This window comes from Phascolarctos cinereus, unplaced genomic scaffold, assembly GCF_003287225.1.
Source record: "Phascolarctos cinereus isolate Bilbo 61053 unplaced genomic scaffold, phaCin_HiC Scaffold_7;HRSCAF=346, whole genome shotgun sequence".
NCBI lineage: Eukaryota > Metazoa > Chordata > Mammalia > Diprotodontia > Phascolarctidae > Phascolarctos > Phascolarctos cinereus.
This window is the reverse complement of record NW_027556180.1, coordinates 193,010,446-193,034,152: the sequence shown is the minus strand read 5'-3', so window position 1 is coordinate 193,034,152 and position 23,707 is coordinate 193,010,446. Positions and strand designations below refer to the sequence as shown.

The window sequence follows — 23,707 nt, the reverse complement described above, 5'->3', positions numbered from 1 at the left end:
AGTGTAGTAGGTGGGACCCTTTGATGAAAACAATGTTATTGAAATGAAGACAACTCCATAGTCCAGGTCTCTGAAAACTAATTCATGAATGACTAAAAAGTAGATGCTACACAACTCAAACAGCATAACACATTATTCATAAAGGACATATGAAGTCTAGAAAGTGATCTTCAGTCCCTCTCCATAGATCTAGCTGATTGAGTTTGTACCTATTAGAGTAAAGTTGATTGTGCAATTGTATGATACTTATGGGAAGAACTCACCCTCAATCATACAAAACATGCTGATGATTCTTGTGCTGGAGGGAAAATTCTGAAATAGTATCTAGCTGGAGGCTGTCACTGGATATGTTATACATCTGGGATAAGCAGCGCAAAACAGTTTTGAGAAAAGAAGTTGTTTTCTCCAAGATTATTGTTTCACCACTATGAGGAAGAGGGTAGATAAGGTCATATTTTGGATCTCTACAAGGTCTTAATCTTTTGAGTTGCTTGTCTGCACTGTGAGTGGTGTATGACCATCGATTATTAAAAAAAAAAAATCAGAAACTTGGTTCAAAAACCAAGCCCCAGAGGCTTGGGATATCTGGGGTGGGATAACTGTGGGATGAGGCTTAGTCCCTCTACAGTACTGTAGAGTCCATTAAGTTTTTAGTAGCTCTCAAATTGAGCTTAGTGAGAATCCAAATAGCTGGTGTCTTGGCAGTTTCGTAATAGGCATCAGAAAACAATGTACCATGAAAGAGGAAGCAATGTGGCTTAGGTCTGAGGATATAAAAACGGCAACAATTTGAGATTAGCTGATTAGCATGTGTCAGCAATCATAATCTCAGAGTTTCCTTGGATCCCTCACTTAGATTAATTAGTTCCAAGTAAGCATACAGAAAAAATACTGAATTAGTCTGCGTGAGATGACCAGAGATCAATATATCTGCATTCATAAAGAAACATGCATTGTATTGGCTAACTCCAGGCAAGTCAATTGACAAGTTCAACTAGGATAATTCAGAGGATCACAGGATCACATATCAAGCCTACAATGGGCTTCTAAAGTAATGTAATCTAACACCTTCAATTAATTTTTCTCAATATGTTTATAATTATTTAATTAATATTTCTCAATTTTCAGGAAAAAATGGTTTTAAAAAAAAATTTTGAGTTCCAAACTATCTTCTTCCCCTTCTCCCTCCTTGAGAAGGCAAGACATTTGATAATGATTATGCATATGAAGATATGTAAAACATATTTCTATAATATCCATATTGCAAAAAAAAACCCATTAAAAAATAAAGTTAAAAAACAGTATGTTTCAATTTGTATTCAGACTCCATAACTTCTTTCTCTGGAAGTGGATAGCATTCTTCTTCATAAATCCTTTTGAGGGGCAACTAGATGGCATAGTGGATAGAGCACCGGCACTGGATTCAGGAGGACTTGAGTTCAAATCTGGTCTCAGAGACATAACATTTACTAGCTGTGTGACCCTGGGCAAGTCACTTAACCCCATTGCCTCGCCAAAAAAAAATCCTTTTGAATTGTCTTGGTTTATTGTATAGATCAGAATAGATAAGTCATTCACAGTCAATCATCATACAGTATTGCTACTGCTATATACAATGCTTTCCTGGTTTTGTTCATTTTGTTTTGAAAGTTAATCTAAGTCTTCCTATGTTTTACTGAAACCATCCTGTTCATCATTTCTTACAGCAAAATAGTATTCTATTTTAATTATGTAGCACACATTGTTTAGCCATTCCCCAATAGAGTGGTATCTGTTAAATTAACAAAAAAGCTGCTATAAATATTTTTACAAAAATAGGTCCTTTCCCTTTTACTTTGAAATCTTCATGATCCTGACCTAGTAGAGGTATTGCTGGGTCAAAAGGTATGCATAGTCTTACATCACTTTGAGCATAACTCCAATTTATTCTTGAGAATGGTTGGACTAGTCCACAAATCCACCAGCAGTTCATCAGTGTCCCAATTTTCCCCACATCCCCTCCAATATTTGACATTTTCTTCTGCCAGGTTAGCTAATCTGAAAACTGTGAGATGGTTTCTCAGAATTATTTTAATTTACATTTATCTAATCAAAAGTGGTTTTAAACACTTCTTCATATGCCTATAGATAGCTTTGATTTCTTCTTCTGAAGATTGCCTTTCATATTCTTTGACCATTTATCAATTGGGGAATGGCTCATACTCTTACAAATTTGACTTAGTGTTCTTTATATTTGAGGAGCACGGCCTTTACAAGAGAAACTTGATGTAAAAACTTTTCCCCAGCTTCTTCCTTTCCTTCTAATCTTGGACACATTTGTTTTGTTTATGCAAAAATCTTTTCAATTTAATGTAATCAGAATTATCTATTCAACATCAGGATGTTCTCTATCTCTTGTTTGGTCATAAATTCTTCCCTTCTACATAGATTTGAGGGGTAAAATGTTCCATGCTTCCTTAATTTGCATATGATACACCTATCTGGACTTTATCTAGGTATATGGTGTGAAATATCATTGTATACTTTATTTCTGCCAAGCTGCTTTCCACTTTCCCCAATAATTGTCAAATAATGAGTTCTTGTCCCAAAAGTTTAGATCTTTGTGTTCATAAAATACTAGATTACCATGATCATTTACTTCTGTGTATTATATAGTTAATATATTCCACTCATCAGATTGTTTTAATGATTACTGCTTTGTAATACATTTTGAGTCAGGTATCACTGGGCCACCTTTCTTCACAATTTTTTTTCATTGATTCTCTTGATATTCTGGACATTTTGTTTTCCTAGATGAATTTTATTTTTTTCCTATTTCACTTAAATAATTTTGGCAATTTAATGGTATGGCACTGAACAAGTAATTTAATGTAGGTAAAATATTCATTTTTTAATATTGGCTCAGCCTAATCGTGAGAAATAAACATATTTTCAATTATCTTGAGATCTAAATTAATTTGTGTGAAAAGTGTTTTGTAATTATGTTAATATAATTCCTGGATTTGTCTTGGCAGATAGCTTCCCAAATACTTTATGTTATGTGCATATATTTTAAAAGGCATTTCTTTTTCTGTTTATTTTTGCTTGACTTTGTTGGCAAAATATAGAAATGTTTATGATTTATGTGGGTTTAGTGTACAGCCTGCAACTTTGCCAAAAGTGTTACTTGTATCACCTAGTTTTTTAGTTGGTTTCCTAGGGTTCTTTAAGTATAATTTACACACACACACACACACACACACACACATACACACACACACATATATATACATATATATAATCTGCAGAGAATAATAGTTTAGTTTATTCACTACCTATTCTAATTATTTCACTTACTTTTTCTTTCTTATTTCTATAGCTAGCATTTCTAGTAAAATATCAAATAATAGTGGTGATAATGGACATCTTTGCTTTACCCTTAATCTTCTAGCTTAGAAGTTTAGGTTTCCTTGACCCAAATTACAGATAATTCTTGCTGGTTATTTTTGATAGATACTGCCTATCATTTTAAGTAAAGCTCCACTTATTCCTATACTTTCTAGTGTTTTTAATGGTAATGGGATGGCATTTTTCAAAAGCTTCTTCTTTAATTGACATAATCATGAGTTTTGTTGGTTTTACTATTGATATGACCAATTGTACTAATAGTTTTTCTAATATTGCCCATTTGGTAAAACTTCTTTTTTGGCTATTTTTCTAAGTATATATAGTACAATTTATTGATGAGTCCATCTGACCCTGAAGACTTTTTCTTAGGGAGTTCATTATGGGTTATTTAATTACTTTTTCTAAGATAGGATTATTTTCCTAATTCCTCTTATCTTAATTGGGACAATTTCTGTGTGTGTGTGGTGTGTGTGTGTGTGTATGTGTGTATGTGTGTGTGTATACATATATATGTATATATACACACACATACTTATACATATATACATTGTTAAATTTATTAGCATATATCTGAGCAAAATATCTTCTAATAATTGCTTTATTTTCACCTTCATTGGTGATAAATTCATCCTTTTCATTTTTGATACTGCCAATTTTTTTTATTCTTTCTTTTTTGTGAACCTTTTTTTTTTTTGGCTAGGCAGTGGGGTTAAGTGACTTGCCCACAGTGACATAGCTAGTACATATCTGAGGCTGGATTTGAACTCAGGTCCTCCTGACTCCAGAGCTGGTGCTCTATCTACTGCACCATCTAGTTGTCTCTATTATTTCTTTAATCAAATTTACCAACAGTTTATTTATTTTGTGTGTGTGTGTTTAATAAAACCAGTTTGGACTTCTGGGAGCCAAAATGGCAAAGTAGGCATTAAATCACAGTGACTCTCCCATATTCATCTCCAAACAACCTAAAATAGCACCCAAGAACAAATGCTGGAACAGTGGAGCCAGCAGAAAGATGGGGTGGAGTGGTCTTTTAGCTAGGGAGACTTGGAGGATCTGCAAGCAAGCTATGTGTCACTTGGGTAAAAGGAGAGTGCAGTCCGGGACAGGAAGTGTCCCAGTAGGTAAATATCAAGGCACATCTCAGCAAACCAGTGAGAGGTTCTGAGCACCACTGTGATGGAGCAAGTAAATGTCAACACCAGGTCCCCTCATGTGCTTTAACATAGCCAGAGGTACTGGCAGACTGTAGCTCAGAGCACCACTGTGTGCTTCAGCATAGCCTGGGGCAGACAGGCATCCTCTAGTTTCAGAACCTCCGTATGCTTCAGAACAGTCCTCAGTAAATAGGCATCCTCCAGTGAGACAAGAAAAAAGGCCAGACTTCCACATGCTTCAGTGTAGCCAGAGGTAAACAGGCACCCTCCAGTGGCCAGACCTCCAAAGGCTTCATTATAGCCCCAGGGAAATGCAGAAAAATCTCACCAGGCCTCAGCATACTCAAAACACCACCACTATAACCAACTCCAGCTCAGAAGCAGGTAAGCTGCCAGACCCCTAACACCTCTAGCAGTGCCATGTACCATACACCCACCATTTCAACATTACACTAGACAGGAAGGTCCCCTGTGGGCCTCAGGAAAACATCAGCATAGTACTAGGCAAACAGCCAGGGCCTGCAGCTATTAACAGAAGAAGCCAGAGACCTTTCCACCGTGGAAGCAGAAATCAAATTGAAAAGAAAGGAAAAGGGCCAATAAAAAAGGCAAACAAAAAACAACAACAACAAAAAAATCTGATCAAAGAAAGTTGTGATGGTGACTGGGAAGACCAAGACACAAACTCAGAAGAGGATAACAATATTAAAACATTGGACAAAACCCAAAAGAAAAATGAGAAGTGGTCTCAAGCCCAGAAAGAACTTACAGAAGAACTCAAAAAGAAATTTAAAAATCATAGAAGAGAGGTAGAAATATTGCTTAAAAACCAGAATTGGCCAAATGGAAAAGGAGATACAAAAATCCACTGAAGAGAAGAACTCCTTAAAGAGTGCAATTGGCCAAATGGAAAAGAAAGTACAAAAACAAATGCAAGAAAACAACACCACAAATTAGGTGAGTGGAAGCTAAAAATTCTATGAAACATCAAGAATTAATCAAACAAAATCAAAAGAATGAGAAAATGGAAGAAAAATGAAAAATATCTGATGGGACAAACAACTGACCTGAAAAATAGATCTAAGAGAGACAATATCACAATAATTGGAATACTTGAAATGTGGACCTTGTCAGCTTCTTTTAAGAAATTATCAAGGAAAACTGCACTGATGTCCTGGAATGAAAGGGCAAAATAGGCGTTGAATCCACCAATCACCACAGGAAACAGATCCCAAAATAAAAACTCCAAGGAACATTATAACCAAATTTCAGAACTATCAGGTCAAGGAAAAAAATACTAAAAGTGGCCAGGAAGAAACTATTTAAATATTAGGGAGTCATAATCAGGATTACATAGAACTTGGTAACTATAATATTAAAGGACCAGAGGTCATGGAATATTATATTCTGATAGGGAAAGGAGCTAGGACTACAGCCAAGAATCACTTACCCAGCAAAATTAAGCATAATACATTGAGGGAAAAAATGGTCATTTAATGAAATAGAAGGATTTCAAGCATTTGTAAGAATAAGATGAGAACTAAACCAAAAAAATTTGATCTCCAATGTCAATACCTAAGAGAAGCATAAACAGGTAAAAAGGGAAAAGAAAACAAAAGGGAGAAGTCTCAACACATGCTGTTGGGAAGCAGCAGCAGGTTCTGATGTGGCCCAAGTTCTGAGCATCTCTCAGGGTGTAGAGAGCAGGGTGAGGACCCAGTTCAGGGCCCTCACACACATATTTTAGAATACCAGAAGTAAGCTGTAGATTCTACAAGCACAAATTTCCTAATTTGGAAGATGTGGTAATGGTGAATGTATGGGCCATTGCTGAAATGGGAACTTATGTCAGCCTATTGGAGTACAATAATATTGAGGGCATGATTCTTAGTGAGATGTCTAGAAGATGTATCCTCTCTATTAACAAACTCATCTGAATTGGCAGAAATGAATATGAGGTTGTCATTAGAATGGACAGATAAAAAGGATATGTTAATTTCTCAAAAAGAAGAGTCTCTCCAGAAGAAGTAATCAAATGTGAAGACAAATTCACAAATCCAAAAATGTTTATAGCATCCTTTGCCATGTTGCTGAGGTGTTAGAGCACAGTAAGGATGAGCAGCTGGAGAGCCTGTTCCAGTGAACTGCCTTGGTCTTTGATGACAAGTACAACAGACTAGCATATGCTGACTATGATGCATTTAAACATGCAGTCTCAGACCCTTCAATCATGGATGGACTGGATTTGAATGAAGATGAAAGACGAGTGTTGATTGATAACATAAATAGATGCTTGACACCACAAGCTGTGAAAATTGGAGCTGAGATTGAAGTGGCTTGTTATGGTTATGAGGTTATTGATGCTGTAAAAGAAGCTCTGAGAGCGGGTTTGAATTTTTCCACGGAAAACGTGAACATCAAGATTAACTGATAGCACTTTCTTGGCATGTGATGACTACTATAACTCTAGAGAGAACAGAAGGCCTGTCTGTCCTCAATCAGTCTATGACTGTCATCGAAGAAAAGATTGAGGAGAAGAGAGATGTCTTCTATGTTAAATGGAGCACAAAGTGGTTACAGACACAGATGAAACTTAACTTGCAAGACAACTGAAGATGTTTGAGAGGGAAAATGATGAGGTGGATGGAGATGCTGCTGCTGAAGAAAGGGAAGCCAAAGCTGAAGATTAACTTTTTTGGAAAAGGCATCTGGCTGGAAGAACACAGACCAGTTCTTCCTGGCTTAGACACCCTAGAATTGAAAGTTTTCCTGGATTGAAAACTTCAAAGGTGAATAGTTTGTATTTCAAAGTATTTAAATGTTTCAACAGAGCAGCATGTGAAATGCCCTCCTACTTTCACACATTGATCTCTTTTAAAGGGACTGGCCTAACTTCACTAAGAGACTAAAACCTCACAAGCTGAGATCATCCACCTGAGCCTGAGGTTTTCTATCTCTACTTCTGATTGTTAGTCCCTCCCAGTTAGTACTTCTTTGAGATTTACCAGGAGCACCAAAATCATACAATCTCAATCTTTCTACATTCATTGTACAGAAGCAAATAATTCAATAAATTTCTGGGATGTTAAAAAAAAGATTCAATAGAGCTGAACTATTGACATCATGACACATGAAGATAATACTCATAATTCTTAAAAATTGCCTCACTAATAGTACAGCTTGAAGGAATATACATAAATAGACAATATGGCTATAAGGTGAATTTGAGGCAATGACATAAAAAAATGAAAGAATGAGAAAGAGAAGCAGAATGGGTGCAGAAGGAAAGGAGAGGTAGAAAGAGGTAAATTATTGCACATGAAGAGGTAGTAAAGACCTATTACACTGGAGCACAAGATTGGAGGGTGGGTGATGAGCATTGTTTGAATATTACTCTCATCAGTATTGGGTCAGAGAGGGAATCATACTGACAATCAGTTGAATATAAAAATCTAACTTATCAGACGGGGAAGCAGGAGGGGAGGAAATCAAGTAAAGGTGGGTACACAGGGACTGACAAAAGGAAAAGCTGATCAGAAGAAGTGGTAGACAGAAGCAAAACACTAGTGAGGGAAGAAAGGGTGAATGCAGAGGGAGGACAAAGAGGAGGAAAAACAAGATGGATGAAAAGAGTTAGTAATCATAACTTGTAGAGGGCTGATTTGGGGTGTTGGAGGGCTTAGGCTAGCCCAGGTCTTACCTGTAGTTGGTACTAAACCTGACAGCTGCGAAATTCAGGATGTTGGCTCACCACCCCCCTGTTCTGTCTCTTGAGAATAGGATGCAGGAAGGGAGGAAATGGATGGGGTACAGGACAGGACACAGGAAAGAATGTAACAGACAAGGTACAAGGAAGTAAGGAAATCACTTAATTAGATTTGTACTTTTCATGAATAATAATGTTACTATTGCTTGATCCAGTACTATATAAGCCTGAGCCCTCAGATCAATAAACAGAGTTTGTTCTTCACTGCTCTCACCTGGCCCATGATTCTTTCTCTCTTCACACTCTGCTGGCATCAGACCACAAGCCAGGGACGCAGGCACTCCCAGCAATAACTGTGACTGTGAACAGGATGAATTCTCTCATAAAATGGAAGTGATCAGCAAAGTTGATCAAAAGCCAAATTTATAAAATATGTTGTTTACAGGAAACACACTTGAAGCAGAGAGACACACGTAGAGTGAAGATAAGGGGCTGGGACAGAACCTATTTTGCTTCAACTGAAGTGAAAAAAAAAGGGGTAGCAATCCTAATCTCAGACAAAATACATGCGAAAACATATGCCTAATTAAAAGAGATAAGGAAGGAAACTACTTGCAAAGAGGTACTATAGACAATGAAGTGATTTCAATACTAAACATATATTCACCAAGTGGTATAACATCTAAATTCTTAAAGAAGTTGTGTATTATAGGAAAAATAAACAGCAAATTATAGTGGTGGACCTCAAATGTCCCCTCTTAGAATTTGATAAATCTTTTTTGTTTTTGCTTTTTTTTTGTGAGGCAATCAGAGTTAAGTGACTTGCCCAGGGTCACACAGCTAGTTAGTGTCAAGTGTTTGGTCAGAGGCCAGATTCTAACTCAGGTCTTCCTGACTCCAAGGCTAGAGTTCTATCCACTGTGCCACTTAGATGCCCCTAGAATTCGATAAATCTAACCAAAAATAAACAAGAAACTAAAGAGGTGAATAGAATATTAGGAAAATTAGATAGCATAGACATTTGGCTGAAACTGAATGAGAACTGAAAGGAATATAAATTTTCTCAGCAGCACAATGCACCTACACAAAAAATTGTTTTTGTAATAGGGCATAAAAACTTCAAAATTAAATGTAAAAAAGCAGAAATAGTAAATATATTCTTTTCAAACCACAATGCAATAAAATTACATTCAACAAAAGGTAGTGGGGAAAAAAAGGCAGTGGAAATATGGATTAAAAAGTAATTGGAAACTAAATAATCCAATCCTAAACAATAAGTGGGTCAAAGAACAAATAATAGAAATGATCAGGAATTTCATTAAGGAGAATGACAACAATGAGACAGCATACCAAAATGTATGGAATGTAACCAAAATAGTACTTAGGGGAAATTTTATTTGTCTAAATTTTTACATCAACAAAATGGAAAAAATAACAAATCAATGAATTGAGCAAGCATCTGAACAAACAGAAAAAAAATAGAAAAAGTACAAATTAAAATTCCCCAATTGAGAAACAAATTGGAAATCCCCAAAAAAAGAAAAAAAATAAAATCAAAGGTGAGATTAATAAGATTGACAATTTAAAAAAAACTATTGAGTAAATAAATAAATCTAATGGCTGGTTCTATGAAAAAACCTGTAAGGTAGATAAGCCATTGGTTAATTTGACTTAAAAAAAAAAGAAGAAAACAAAACATCCAGTATCAGAAATGAAAAAGATGAAATCACCACCAAAGAAGAAATGAAAGCAATCATTAAGAAATATTTTGCCCAATTATATGCCAATAAATCTGACAATCTGAGTAAAATACATAAATATTTAGGAAAAAATATATGTTACCTAGATTTACAGATTGGGAAATAAAATGCCTAAATAATCTCATTTTAGAAAAAGAAATTGAACAAGCCATTAATGAACTCAAAAGGTAAAAATACCCAGGGCCAGCTGGGCTCTTGAATGAATTCTACCAAACATTTAAGAATAATTAATTACAGTACTATGGAAACTATTTGGGAAAATAGGCAAAGAAGAAGTCTTACAAATTCCTTTTATGACACAAAAATTGTGCTGATGTCTAAGCCAGGAAAAGCCAAAACAGAGAAAGAAAATTGACCAATTTCCCTAATGAATATTGATGAAAAATTTTGAACAAAATACTAGCAAGGTGATTACAGCAATGCATCATAAAGATCATAGACTATGATCAGGTGGGATTAATACCAGTTATGCAGGCTTCATTTAGTATTCAGAAAACTATTAACATAATTCACATAAATTATTGAAACTCTTAACTTAATAATAATAACAATAATAAACATCTACATCTTTTTTCAAAGGATATAGAAACCATATAATTATCTCAATAGATGCTAAAAATATGACAAAATACAGCACCCAATCCTATTAAAAACATAAGACAGCATAGTAATAAAGGGAGAATTCCTTAAAATGATAAGCAGTATCTATCTATCTAAAACCATCAGCAAGCATTTTCTGTAAAGGGGATAAGCTAGAAACCTTCCCAATAAGATCAGGAGAGAAACAAGGATGCTTAGTATCAGCATTATTATTCAATAGAGTATTAGAAATATTAAGTATAGTCATAAGAGAAAAAAACTGAAGAAATAAGAAAAGGCAATGAGGAAAAAATATCACTCTTTCCAGTTGGTATGATGGAATACTTGGAGAATATTAGAGCATTCATTAAAAAAAAAAAATTACCTGAAACAATTAACAGCTTTATTAAAGTTGTATAATATAAGATAAACTCACAGAAATCATCAGTAATTCTTTGTATGACCAATAAAGCCCAGCAGCAAGAGAAAGGAAGAGAAATTTCATTTAAAATAACTGTAAAAATAAAATTCTTTGGAGTCTACATGCCAAGACAAACTCAGGAATTATATGAACACAATTACAAAATACTTTCACACAAATAAAGTCAGGTTAAACAATTGGAAAAATATCTTGCTCATGGGCAGGACAAATTGATATAATAAAAAAATGACAATTCTATTTGTTAATTTACTTATTCAGTGCCATATCAATCAAACTACCAAAAATTAATTTTAGAGCTATAAAATAATAATAACAGAATTCATTTGGAGGAACAAAGTGTGCAGAATATCAAGGGAATTAATGAAAAAAAATGCAAAGGAAGGTACCCTAGCCATACCAGATCTAAAACCATATTATAAAGTGGGAATCATCAAAACAATTTGGTACTGGTTAAGAAATACAATGTTGGATCAGTAGAATAGATTAGACACAATAGTCAATGATCAGAGTAACCTAGTGTTTGATAAATCCAACGACCCCAGATTTATGGAAAAGAACTCACTATTGGCCAGAAACTGACGGGAAAATTGGAAAACAATAGGACGTAACCTAGGCATGGAACATCAAATTAATGTCAAAATGAATGCACAATTTAGAAATAAAGAGTTTCACATAAGCAAGCAAGGAGAGCAAGGAATAGTCTACCTGTCATATCTATGGGGAGGGGAAGAATTCATGAACAAAAAAGATAGAATTACAAAATGTAAAATAGATAAGTTTGATTATATTAAATTAAAAACCTTTTGTACAGACAAAACCAATGCAACCAAGATTAGAAGGAAAGCAGAAAGTTGGGAAATAATCTTTACATTAAATATCTCTGATAATGGTTAAATCTTTCAAATATATAGAGAACTGATGCAAATTTATAAGGATACAAGCCACTCCCTAGCTGATAGTCAAAGGATATGAACAGGCAGTTTTCAGATGAAGAAATCAAAATGGCATATGAATAAGGGCTGTAATTACTTTTGATTAGAGAAATGCAAATTAAAATAACTCTGAGAGATGAGATCATGTCTATCAGATTGGCTAATATGACAAAAAGAAAAATGATACATGTTGGAGATAATGTGGGAAAATTTGACACCGATGCACTGTTGGTGGAATTGTGAACTGATCAGCCCATTATGGAGAGCAATTTGAAAATATGCCAAAGAGAAGCCAAACTTTCCATATTCATTTGATCCAGCAATACCACTCCTAGATCTGTATCCCAAAGAGATAACAAAAAAAGGGAAAAGGACCTATATGCCAAAAATATTTATAGCAGCTCTTTTTGTGGTGTCAGTATATTGGAAATTGAAGGGATGTCCATGCCTTGGGGAATGGCTAAGCAAGCGATGCTATATGAATGTAATGAAAGGTTATTGTGCAGTAAGAAATGATGAACAAGCAGGTTTCAGAAAATCCTGGAAAAATTTGTATGACCTGATGCAAAATGAAATAAGCAGAACCAGGAAAACATTGTACACAGAATCATCAATATTGTATGATGATCAAATATGACTCACTCAGATCTTCTCAGCAAAACAGTGAGTCAAGACAGGTACAAAGGACTCATGAAGGAAAATGCTATCCATATCCACACAAAGAACTCTGAATGCAGATCAAAGCATTTTTTTCACTTACTTTATCCTTTCCTTTTTTATATTTTTCTTTCACATTAATTTCACTCTAATTAATATGGATTTTTTAATTTACATGATGGCACACATATAGACTATGTCAAATATCCTGCCATTTTCAGAAAAGGGGAGGAGAGGGAGGGAGAAACATTTGAAACTCAAGATCTTTTTAAAATGAATGCTAAAATCCTTCTTGATATGTAACTAGGAGAAAAATGAATGCTATTTTAAAAGTAAAAGTAAAAATCCCCAAAATAAATAAATAAAACCTGCTTCTAAGTTTATTTGTTGTTCAATTTTCTAATTTAAATTTTATTAATCTTTCCTTTGATTTTCAGTATTTCCAATAATTTAGGATTTTAAATGTGTTCTTTTTCTGTTTTTTTTATTTTAATTCATGCCCAATTCATCTATCTGCTCTTTCTCTTTTATTGATATAATCATTTAGAGATATAATTTTTTTTCCCTAAGTACTGCTTTGACTGTCTCCCAAAAACTTAGGTATGTTGTCTCATTGTTTTCATTTTCTTTAATGAAATTATTTAACATTTCTATGATTCATTCTTTACCTACTTTTTCTTTAAGATTAGATTATTTAGTTTCCAATTAATTTTAATCTATATTTCCACTGTCTTTGGTTAAATATAATTTTTATTGCATCATGTTCTGAAAAGGATATACTTGAAGTTTTTATGTACTAGAACATGGTCAATTTTTGTGTAGGTGACATGTACAGCTGAGAAAGAGGTATATTCTTTTCTATTCCCATTCAATTTTCTCCAGAGACTTTCATATGTAACTTTTCTAAAATTCTATTCATCTCATTAACTTCTTTCTTGTTTATTGTTTTTCTTTTTGGCTAGGCAGTGGGGTTAAGTGACTTGCCCAGGGTCACACAGCTAGTAAGTGTTATTGTGTCTGAGGCTCAGGTCCTCCTGAATCCAGGGCCGGTACTCTGTCCTCTGTGCCGCTTAGCTGCCCCTTCTTTATTTATTTAGGTTAAATTTATCTACTTCTGAAAGAGAAGATTTGAGGACTCCTTTTTTGTAATTCATTTATGTTTTTCTTTAAGGTTTTGGATGTTATGTCATTTAGTGTTTATACATTTAGTATTAATTTTTCTTCATTGTCTCTGATACCTTTTAGCAAAATGTAGTTTCTCATCTTTCTTTTAATTGAGTGTAGTTTTGTGTTTGCTTTGTATGAGGTCATGATTATTACCAGTGCTTCCTTTTTTATCTTAGCCTCTCTTAATTCCAGTTCTTTCTCTCTGTTAATCACATCCTACTTATCCTACAGTATGCTTTGTATATATTTGTTTGCATGTTGTTTCTCCCATTATATTGTAAGTTTCTTGAGGGGAGGTATAATTTTTTGCCTTTTTTTTAATCCCCAGCTCTTAGGCCAGTGCCTGGTATATAAGAGGAACTTAATAAATTAATATTAATTGATTGATTGATTGAAAGACAGAAATAACTCCTGTTCCTATAAGCCACATTTAAACATATCCTAGTAGACACACACACATATAACCTGCCTAGGCAGCACATACACTCTGCATTAGTTTACAATTCAATTTAGTTCAATAGATGTTATTGTTATTATTCCATTAAAATGTTATTGGTTATTTAATAACATTCAGACTTCCTTTGCTTCCTTTTAAGGCCCTGTATAGCCAAGTAGAATTCTACATTTCTGCCTTCATATTCCTCCTCTCCATGCTTTCTACACATTTACTAAACTGCATTTCTCTAGAATTCCTGAATACACATCGTTATCTCACACTTCCATTCCTTTATTCAAATTAATCTTTTTTTTCATGGAATACCATCCCTCCCCATGTTTGCATATTAAATACCTACCCAACCCCTCTTCTTTGCCCATAAAGCACTATCCATCCTTTATAACACATCAAGTTCTACCTCTTTGGGGAAGCCTTTTTTGATTTGCTAAGCTGGTAACATCATTCTTTCATTGACATCACTCAGTATTTTACTTTGTGTCCCTCTAATGCACTTATCATGTAATTCTACATAATATAACTATTTATGTGGATTTCTTATTCAAATTTATTTTATCTAAACTTTGTAAAAAGTTCTGGAATATTTTTTAAACCAGATTTTAAATTTCATTATTGTAAGGAACTCAGCAAGAAAACTCTCCACCAATGCACTTTAGCACCCATTTTGCAATTTATAGTTATGCAAAGTTGCCTAGGATCATTGAAAAAGGCAAGTTGGGTGTAGCAGGTAGTGAACTTACCTAGGACTCAGGAAGGACAGGGTGAAAATCCCATTTCTGATGCATAATTATTGTGTGATCCTGGGAAAATCTACCCTATAATAGCTGCTTAATTAAAATACCTGTAATATTTGTATCTAATTTGAATTTATATCTCATCCAGTGAGGAACGTAGCCTCTATACAAATAAGCACTCAGTAAATGTTTATTGACTTGATCTTGCTAATTATATATGAAAACTGGCATAAACAACTTCTAATAATTAGTAAAGGCCTGGGAATTCTAAGGTATGGCTAATTAGAAGCCAAGTTAAAGCATAACCACATGTTATATATTTGTATCCAATCACAATGTAAACTGTTACTGTCCATAAAGATTTTGTGAGAATTTTAGAGACTGAATTAATCTTACTTCTTTGTTTAGGTCCCATTACCCATTCTGTAAGGAGAGATCAAGCACAGAGGAGGGCTATGGCACTAAGTTACTTCAATATATATGTCAACCATTCTAGGTTCTTTACTGTGGGTCACTGGGCTATCGGAACTGAGAAAGTGCATGGAGAAAACGTTTCTATTGGGTAAGCAGGGCCAGATGTGGGGGAGAAGTATTGTCCCAAGCTTCAATTGATTTAGGGTTTTAGCAGCTGTGGGTCCATGATCGACCTCAGCTACAGTATTTTTATCCATTTATACAGAAAGGCACATTTAGGGCCCTGGCCTCCTAGTCTCCCAATATTCAATATCAGTAGTACAATAAAGCATGAGGATTTTGTATAAAAGAAAAGCCTGGAGAGGCATGACAGTTCCAATTTAACTATAAAACTGTCACCGTGGGAGAACTAGTCAATGGTGAGATGGAAGAATTAAGCACGTGAGAATGAGGGTGGAGAGAAATGCTGAAACACTAAGTACATAATGCATATAAAGTGCAAGCATATATGCTTGAGTTGAAATTAAAAACTCATGACTGACTATTATATTCTTTTCCTAAATATAGATTTTAAAAGGTATGAAGACATAACTGACCTTTTTAAAGCAATTTGTAAAATTAACTGTGAACTAGCTCTTCTCCTCAGTGCCATGAGACAGCTCCCTTGCCACACACAAAATTGAAATGGCTACAAAGGTTAAATAAAATTAGTAAAATGCTTCAATTGGAATTTTTAATAATGCTATCTCTCAATGGACATGCATGACTCCCGGGTCATTCTATTGCCGCCCTTTCCTATCCATCACGTTTACCTCCCATTATAATAACTGAGCTCCATTCACCTTTTGAATGGCACTAAAACTTACAAATGTCCAATGTAAGCAGAAGGCTATTTGAAATGGATAGCTAGCTCAGAAGATGCTGTCAAGAGAATGAGACTAAAATTGATGCATTAGAATTTAAGATACAGGAATGATGGACTCTTGACTTAGGATGGAATAAATCCTATGAGGGCTGTTGAAAATGTATATGTGCCTGGAATTTGTGATTTTAACCAATAAGACTACATATATTAAAAGATATTGGTGGAGGGCAAGAAAACATTGGATATGGGGTGAATAAGCATTTATTAAGCACATACTATGTAAAATACTGCTAAGTCTTTTACAAATGTTATCTCATTCAGTCTCCACAATAATTCTGGGAGGTAGGTGCACTTATTATCTTTATTTTACAGATGACAAAACTAAGGCAGTCAAAGTCAAGTTAAATGACTTGCCTACCATCACATAGCAGGAAATTGGATTTGATCTCAAGCATTCCTGACTCCAGGCTCAATTCTCTATCCACTGTGCCACCTGGTTGTCTCTGGCTGTACTTATACAAAAAGAGTAAGTAAACTTCTGGCCTGTGTGACCAAAGATGAAAGAGTAGACTGTTTTGTTTTGTTTTGTTGTAATCCTCATAGCCTCTCAAACATCTCCAAAATAAGAATTGTGCATAATGGGTAAAAAGCATTACAGCTGTCTCCACAATCTAAGACACCAAGACACCTAACAATATTAAGGCCCTATGAATTAATATCAAAGGAGTCAAATCCCCAAAGCACTTACCCATCACTCCCTCGTCAACCATCCTCCATGCATTGGAAGGGTGGGATAGTCTCTAAGATCCATTCAGAAGTTCCCTTGCTGTAGTAGTCATCTCTGTTAGCATACTGCCATCACCACCAACCACCTTCCATCACTCACATCTGTGGTAAAATTCAAGGAAGTCAACTTTGTTGATTAAATGAGAAACACACACACACATATACATATATAGTATTTACATATTTGTTTGTATGTATGCTTCTATAATCACAGTGCAGTGCATAGAACATAGTAGGCCCTATATAAATGTTCATTCTTTTTCTCCTTTAACCCTCATCTATGAAGTGAGGAAGAAGTAAAAATATAGAGAAATAATAATCATGCTCTCAGTGTGGGGTTAGCTTGTGCAGTACAAGGAAGCAGTCCTCAACCAGGGATATAAGGAACAGAAGGAACTGGAATAGGGCACCATAATATGTGTAGGCTTCCTGGAAGCCTGAAGGAAAGGGAACTGACATCCAGTTGAGCCTAGATGTGCCCTCCCAGCAGTCAAATGGAGCAGAGACTGAGGCTGATAAAAATGAATCCCCCAAAATGGGAAAAATTGAAACATTTTTGACATTCAGCCTGCTAACTACCATTAAAGGGGAAAACATAAAAAAGTGAACAATAGAAAAATATAAGTGGATAAAAAAGGAACTTATCTAATTTTACTTTTAAAATCTTTCTTGAACTGTTCCAAGAAGGCTTTTTGGGCTTGAGACCATTTCATATTTACTTTTAAGGCTTTGGATGTGGATATATTAGCAATGTTGTCCTCTTCTGAATTTCTGCCTTGATCTTCCCTGTCCCCATAATAAGAATCTGTTGTCATTCTATGTTTCTTTTTGCTCATGGTGTTTGCTTATTTCCTGAACTCTAAAAAATTAAGCTGTCCTACTGGAAAGAAGGGGGCACTGACCCAAGCTTCTTGTGCTGGGAGCCTTAAAAGATTCTTATATCAGGTACAGTATTTAGTTAAGGATAGAAACAGCAAATGGTATATAAACTAAAATTCTCTGAAGTTTCAGAATGATCTAGGAGCCTCTAGAATTAGGACCAGAGGTGCAGAGCCCTTTTAGAGCTGTCCTGAGAATAATCATATTATCCAAGAAAAGATTTCTAAGGACCAGATAGCTTCATCAAACATCTGACATTCAAAACAAATTGGTTAAATGGACATTGAGAATGGGTTATGGTATTCTACTTCTGGAGTCCATGATGGCAGAGTAAGAAGTAAGTCACTCTCATCCTCCCTTATTGATCTCTGAAAGCCCAGAAAATATCACCCCAGGAAGAACCCTGGAAAAGATGAGGTGCAGCAGTCTTGTACCCAAGGAAGCTTGGGGGATTAATGAGAGAGGCACCTCTTGCTGTGGGAGAGAGCAAGCAGTACAGAACAGGAGGAATCCCAGCAAGCTAGTAGAAAGCCTCATCTCAGCATACCAGGGGAAGATCCTAAACCCCGGGTGGTGAAGCAGGCAAGCACCCAACACTAGGACTCCCAAGTGCCTCAAGAAGGGCAGGGGAACCAGTGGAAACTGGCTCAGAAAACAACCATATGCCACAGCATTCTCCAGCACCTAAGTCTCCCAGTGCCTCAGCAAAACTCTGGGAAGCAGAACTCCAAGACATAAGGCTTCAGGCTTGGAGACATCCTGAAGCAGCAAAACATCCCTGTGCAAGGCCTGAGTGAAAAGGAGCCAAAGAAAGGAGTCCAAGACCTGGGTGAGCAGACATCCTTCAGGGGCCAGACTCCCCATCCCTACCCATAGTGCTTTAGTGTTGCTGATTCCAGTCTAACACCTGGTAAGCTGCCAGAACCCTACAGTCTCCAACTGCCCACACCTGAGGCCATAGCACAAAAACCAAGTGACCAGGCCCCAGGCTCCCAGCACAAGAAGCTTGGGTCAGTGCCCCCTTCTTTCCAGTAGGACAGCTTAAATTTTTAGAGTTGAGGAAATAAGCAAACACCATGAGCAAAAAGAAACATAGAATGACAACAGATTCTTGTTATGGGGACAGGGAAGATCAAGGCAGAAATTCAGAAGAGGACAACACTGCTAATATATCCACAATGGTCTCAAGCCCAAAAAGCCTTCTTGGAAGAGTTCAAGAAAGATTTTAAAAGTAAAATTAGAGAGGTAAAACAAAATTTGGAAAAGTATGCAAGAGAGAGTCAACATCTTGAAAAAGGAAAGACAAAAACTAACTGTGGAAAATAATTCCTTAAAAATACAATTGGCCAGATGGAAAGAAAGTACACCAAAGAAAACAATTCCCTAAAAACAGAATTGGCCAACTGGAAAAAAGGTACACTAAAGAAAACAAGTCCCTAAAAATTACAATTGGACAACTGGAAAAAAGTGCACTGAAGAAAACAACTCCTTAAAAAGCAGAATTAGCCAAATGGAAAAGGAGGCACAAAAACTCACTGAGGAGAATTCCTTGAAAAGTAAAATGGGCCAAATGGAAAAGGAGGTACAAAATCTAATAGAAGAAAACAATTTATTAAAAATTAGAATTGGGCAAGTGAAAGCTAATGATTATGAGAGAGTAAGAGTCAGTCAAACTGACACAAAAGAATGAAAAAAAAAGATGAAAATGTAAAATACCTCATTGGTAAAACAACTGAGCTGGAAAATAGATTCAGGAGAGAAAATTTAAAAATCATTGGTCTACCTGAAAACCATGAAGAAAAAAGGGCCTGGACAACATCTTTCAGGAAATCATCAAGGAAAACTACCCTGAGGTCCTAGAACCAGAGGGTAAAATAGTCATCAAAAGAATTCATCAATCACATCCTGAAAGAGATCCCAAACTGAAAATGCCAAAGAATATAGTAGCCAAATTCCAAAATTACTGGTGAAAGAGAAAAATGCTGCAAACAGCCAGAAAGAAGCAATTTGAGTATCACAGAGCCGCAGTCAGGAATATGTAGGACCTTGTAACTTCTATATTAAAAGATCATAGGGCATGGAATACGATATTCCACAAGGCAAAGGAACTTGGATTACAGCCAATGATCAACTCCCCAGTGAAACTGAGCATAATCTTTCAGGGAAGGAGATGGACATTTAATGAAAAAGGGGGCTTCCAAACCTTTCTGATGAAAAGACCAGAGCTCAACACAAATTTCGATCTTTAAATACAAAACACAAGAGAGGCATATAAAGGTAAACAGGACAGAAAAACAAACAAACAACATTTAATTAATAAGGACAAACTGTTTGCATCCCTACCAGGTAAGAAAACACTTGTAACTCTTGAGAACTGTATTGTTGTTATGCCATTTAAAAGTGGTGTACGTGGACATATGCGATAAGTATAAGTTAGCATTGATGTAATGAAAAAAATCTCATTAACTGGGTTAAGTGGATCTCAGTAAGTGGATTAAGTGGATCTAATTAAGGGATTGTACTGGGAGAAAAGAAAGGAGTAGGCAGACAAGGGTAAATTGCATTACCTGAAAAGGCATAGAAACCTATTAGAGTAGAGGGAAAGAAAGGAGGGAGACAAGCATTTTTGAAACTTACTCCCATCAGATTTGGTTGGAAGAGGGAATAGCATAATCAGTTAATCTAATTTACCCTATAGGAAGTAGAAGGAGAAAGGAAAAATAAAAGGAAGAGAATGAATAGAAGGGAGGGAAGAAGTACTAAGAGTAAAGGGGAAGAAAAAAGGGGGCAACTAATAGAAGGGAGAGTGCAAGGGAGATCAGAAGCAAAACACCAGTGAGGAAGGAAAGGGAGAAAGGAGAAAGAAAAGCATAAAAGGGCTGGGAGAATAGGATGGAAAGGAAGACACTGGTAGTAATCATAACTGTGAATGTGAATGGGATGAATTGTCCAATAAAACAGAAACAGATAGCAGAATTGATTAAAAACCATAATCCTACACTATGTTCTTTATAAGAGATACATTTGAAACAGAAGGATACACACAGGGTAAGAGTAAAAAGCTGCAGTAAAATATATTATGCTTCAGCTGAAGTAGAAAAAAAGCAGGAGTAGCAGTTCTCATCTCAGACAAAACAGAAACAAAAATAGATATAATTAAAAGTAATAAGGAAGGAAACTACATCCTGCTAAAAGACACCAGAGACAATGAAGTAATATCTTTACTAAACATATATGCACAAAGTGGTATAGGATTCAGATTCTTAGAGGAAAAGTATAGGGAGTTACAGGAAGAAATAGACAGCAAAACCATACTAGTTGAGGACCTGAAACTCTCCCTCTCTAAACTGGATAAATCTAACCACAAAATAAACAAGAAAGATGTTAAGAAAGTGAATAGAATTTTAGAAAAGTTAGATATGGTAGACCTCTGGAGAAAAGGGAATGGGGATAGAAAGGATTATACATTTTTCTCAGTGGTACATGGAACTTATACAAAAATTGACCATGTACTAGGGCATAAAAACCTCACAATCCAGTGCAGAAAGACAGAAATATTAAATTCATCCTTTTCAGATCATGATGCTACAAAATTTAAATGTAATAAAGGACCATGGAAAGATAGACTAAAAATTAATTGGAAACTAAATATTTGAATCCTATAGAATGAATGGGTCAAACAAAAAATTATAAAAATAATCAGTAAGTTCATCCAAGAGAATGACAATAATGAGATAACATACCAAAACTTATGAGATGGAGCAAAAGCAGTTCTTAGAGGAAGTTTTATATCTCTAAATGCTTCCATGATTAAAATAGAGAAAGAGGAGATCTATTACCTTGGCATGCAACTAAAAAAGCTAGAAAAAGTACAAAAGGACATTCTCCAATTAAAAAGCAAATTAGAAATAAATATGAAGATTTACAAATACATAAATACATATGTATGTATGTATGTATGTATGTATGTATGTATATGAATTGCACAGAGTATATAAGAGGAAATAAAATACTTAAATAGCCCCATTGCAGAAAACAATTCAATAAGCCATCAATGAACTCCCTAAGGAAAAAAAAAATCACCAGGACTAGATGGATTTACACGTGAATTCCACCAAACTGTTAATGAACAAGTAATTCCAATAAAATATAAATATTTCAGAAAATAGGCAAAGAAGAAGTCCTATCAAGTATTTTTTCTAAAAATACAAATATGTTGCTGATACCTAAACCAGAAAGAGACAAAACAGAGAAAGAAAATTGTAGACCAATTTCCCTAATGAATATAGATGCAAAAAATAAATAAAATATTGGCAAAGAGATTACAGCAACTTATCATGAGGATAATACACTATGACCAGGTTGGATTTATATCAGCAATATAGGGCTTATTCAGTGTTAGGGAAACTGTCAGCATAATTGATTGAAACATTTGCATTAAGATCAGGAGTAAAACAAGAATGTCTATTATCACCACTTATTCAATATTGTACTAGAAATGTTAGCTTTAGCAATAAGAGAAGAAAAAGAAATTGAAGGAATTAGAAAAGGCAAAGAAAAAAACAAAGTCATCACTCTTTGTATGTGATATGGTAGTATACTTGGAAAATAAAGTTAAAAATTACTTGGAATAATAACTAACTTTAGTAAAGTTGCAAGATATAAAATAAACCAACATAAATCATCAAAATTTCTATATATTGGGGCAGCTAGGTGGTGTAATGGATAGAGCACCTGCCCTGAAGTCAGGAAGACCTGAGTTCAAATCTGACCTCAGACCAAACACTTGACACATACTAGCTGTGTGACCTTGGGCAAGTCACTTAACCCCAATTGCCTCACCCTCCCCCCAAAAAAATCTATATATTACTAAGAAATCTCAACAGAAAGATATAAAACGAAATTCCATTTAAAGTTACTGTAGACATCATAACATATTTGGAAGTATGCCTGCCAAGACAAAACCAGGAATTATATGAATACAATTACAAAATTTTGCACATAGATGAAGTCAGATCTAAATAATTGAAAAGATATCATCTGCTCATGGGTAGTCCAAGCCAATATAATAAAAATCGCAATTCTACCTAAATTAATTTACTTATTCAGTGTCATACCAATGAAACCAATAAGGTATTTTATAGAGATAGTAAAAAATATCAACAATATCCATCTGGAAGAACAAGAGCTGCAGAATATCAAGGGAATTAATGAAAAGAAATGCAAGGGAAGGTGGCCTAGTCATAGAACAAAGACTGTATTTTAAAGCAGCAAGCATCAAAACTATTTGATACTGTCTCAGAAATGGAATGGGGAATCAATGGAATAGGTTAGGTATACAAGACATAGTATTCAATAACTATAGTACTGTACGGTTCAATAAACCCAAAGACTCCCACTTCTGGGATAAGAACTCACTATTTAACAAAAACTGATGGGAAAATTAGAAAACAGTATGGAAGAAACTAGGTCTATACACACACACATATACCTAGATAGATAGATAGATGGATAGATATCAACATCTAATACAAGATAAAATCAAAATGGGCACAAGATTTAGATATAAATGGTCATACTATAAGCAAAATAGGAGAGCAAGAAATAGTTTATCTTTTAAATTTATGGACAATGGAAAAATTATGACCAAATAGCCAGAGAACATTATGAAATGCAAAATGAATAATGTTGATTACAATAAATTAAACATTTCAGCACAAACAAACCAATGCAACCAAGATTAGATGGGAAGCAGAAAGCTGGGAAACAATGTTTACAATCAGTGTCT

The 23,707-nt window shown here is 35.0% G+C and overlaps 1 pseudogene; it reads left to right on the top strand.

Moving 5' to 3' along the window:
* Positions 1 to 910: 910 nt before the first annotated feature.
* On the top strand, positions 911 to 7,234 carry LOC110197097 (eukaryotic translation initiation factor 2 subunit 1 pseudogene; annotated as a pseudogene).
* The last annotated feature ends 16,473 nt before the right edge of the window (positions 7,235 to 23,707 follow it).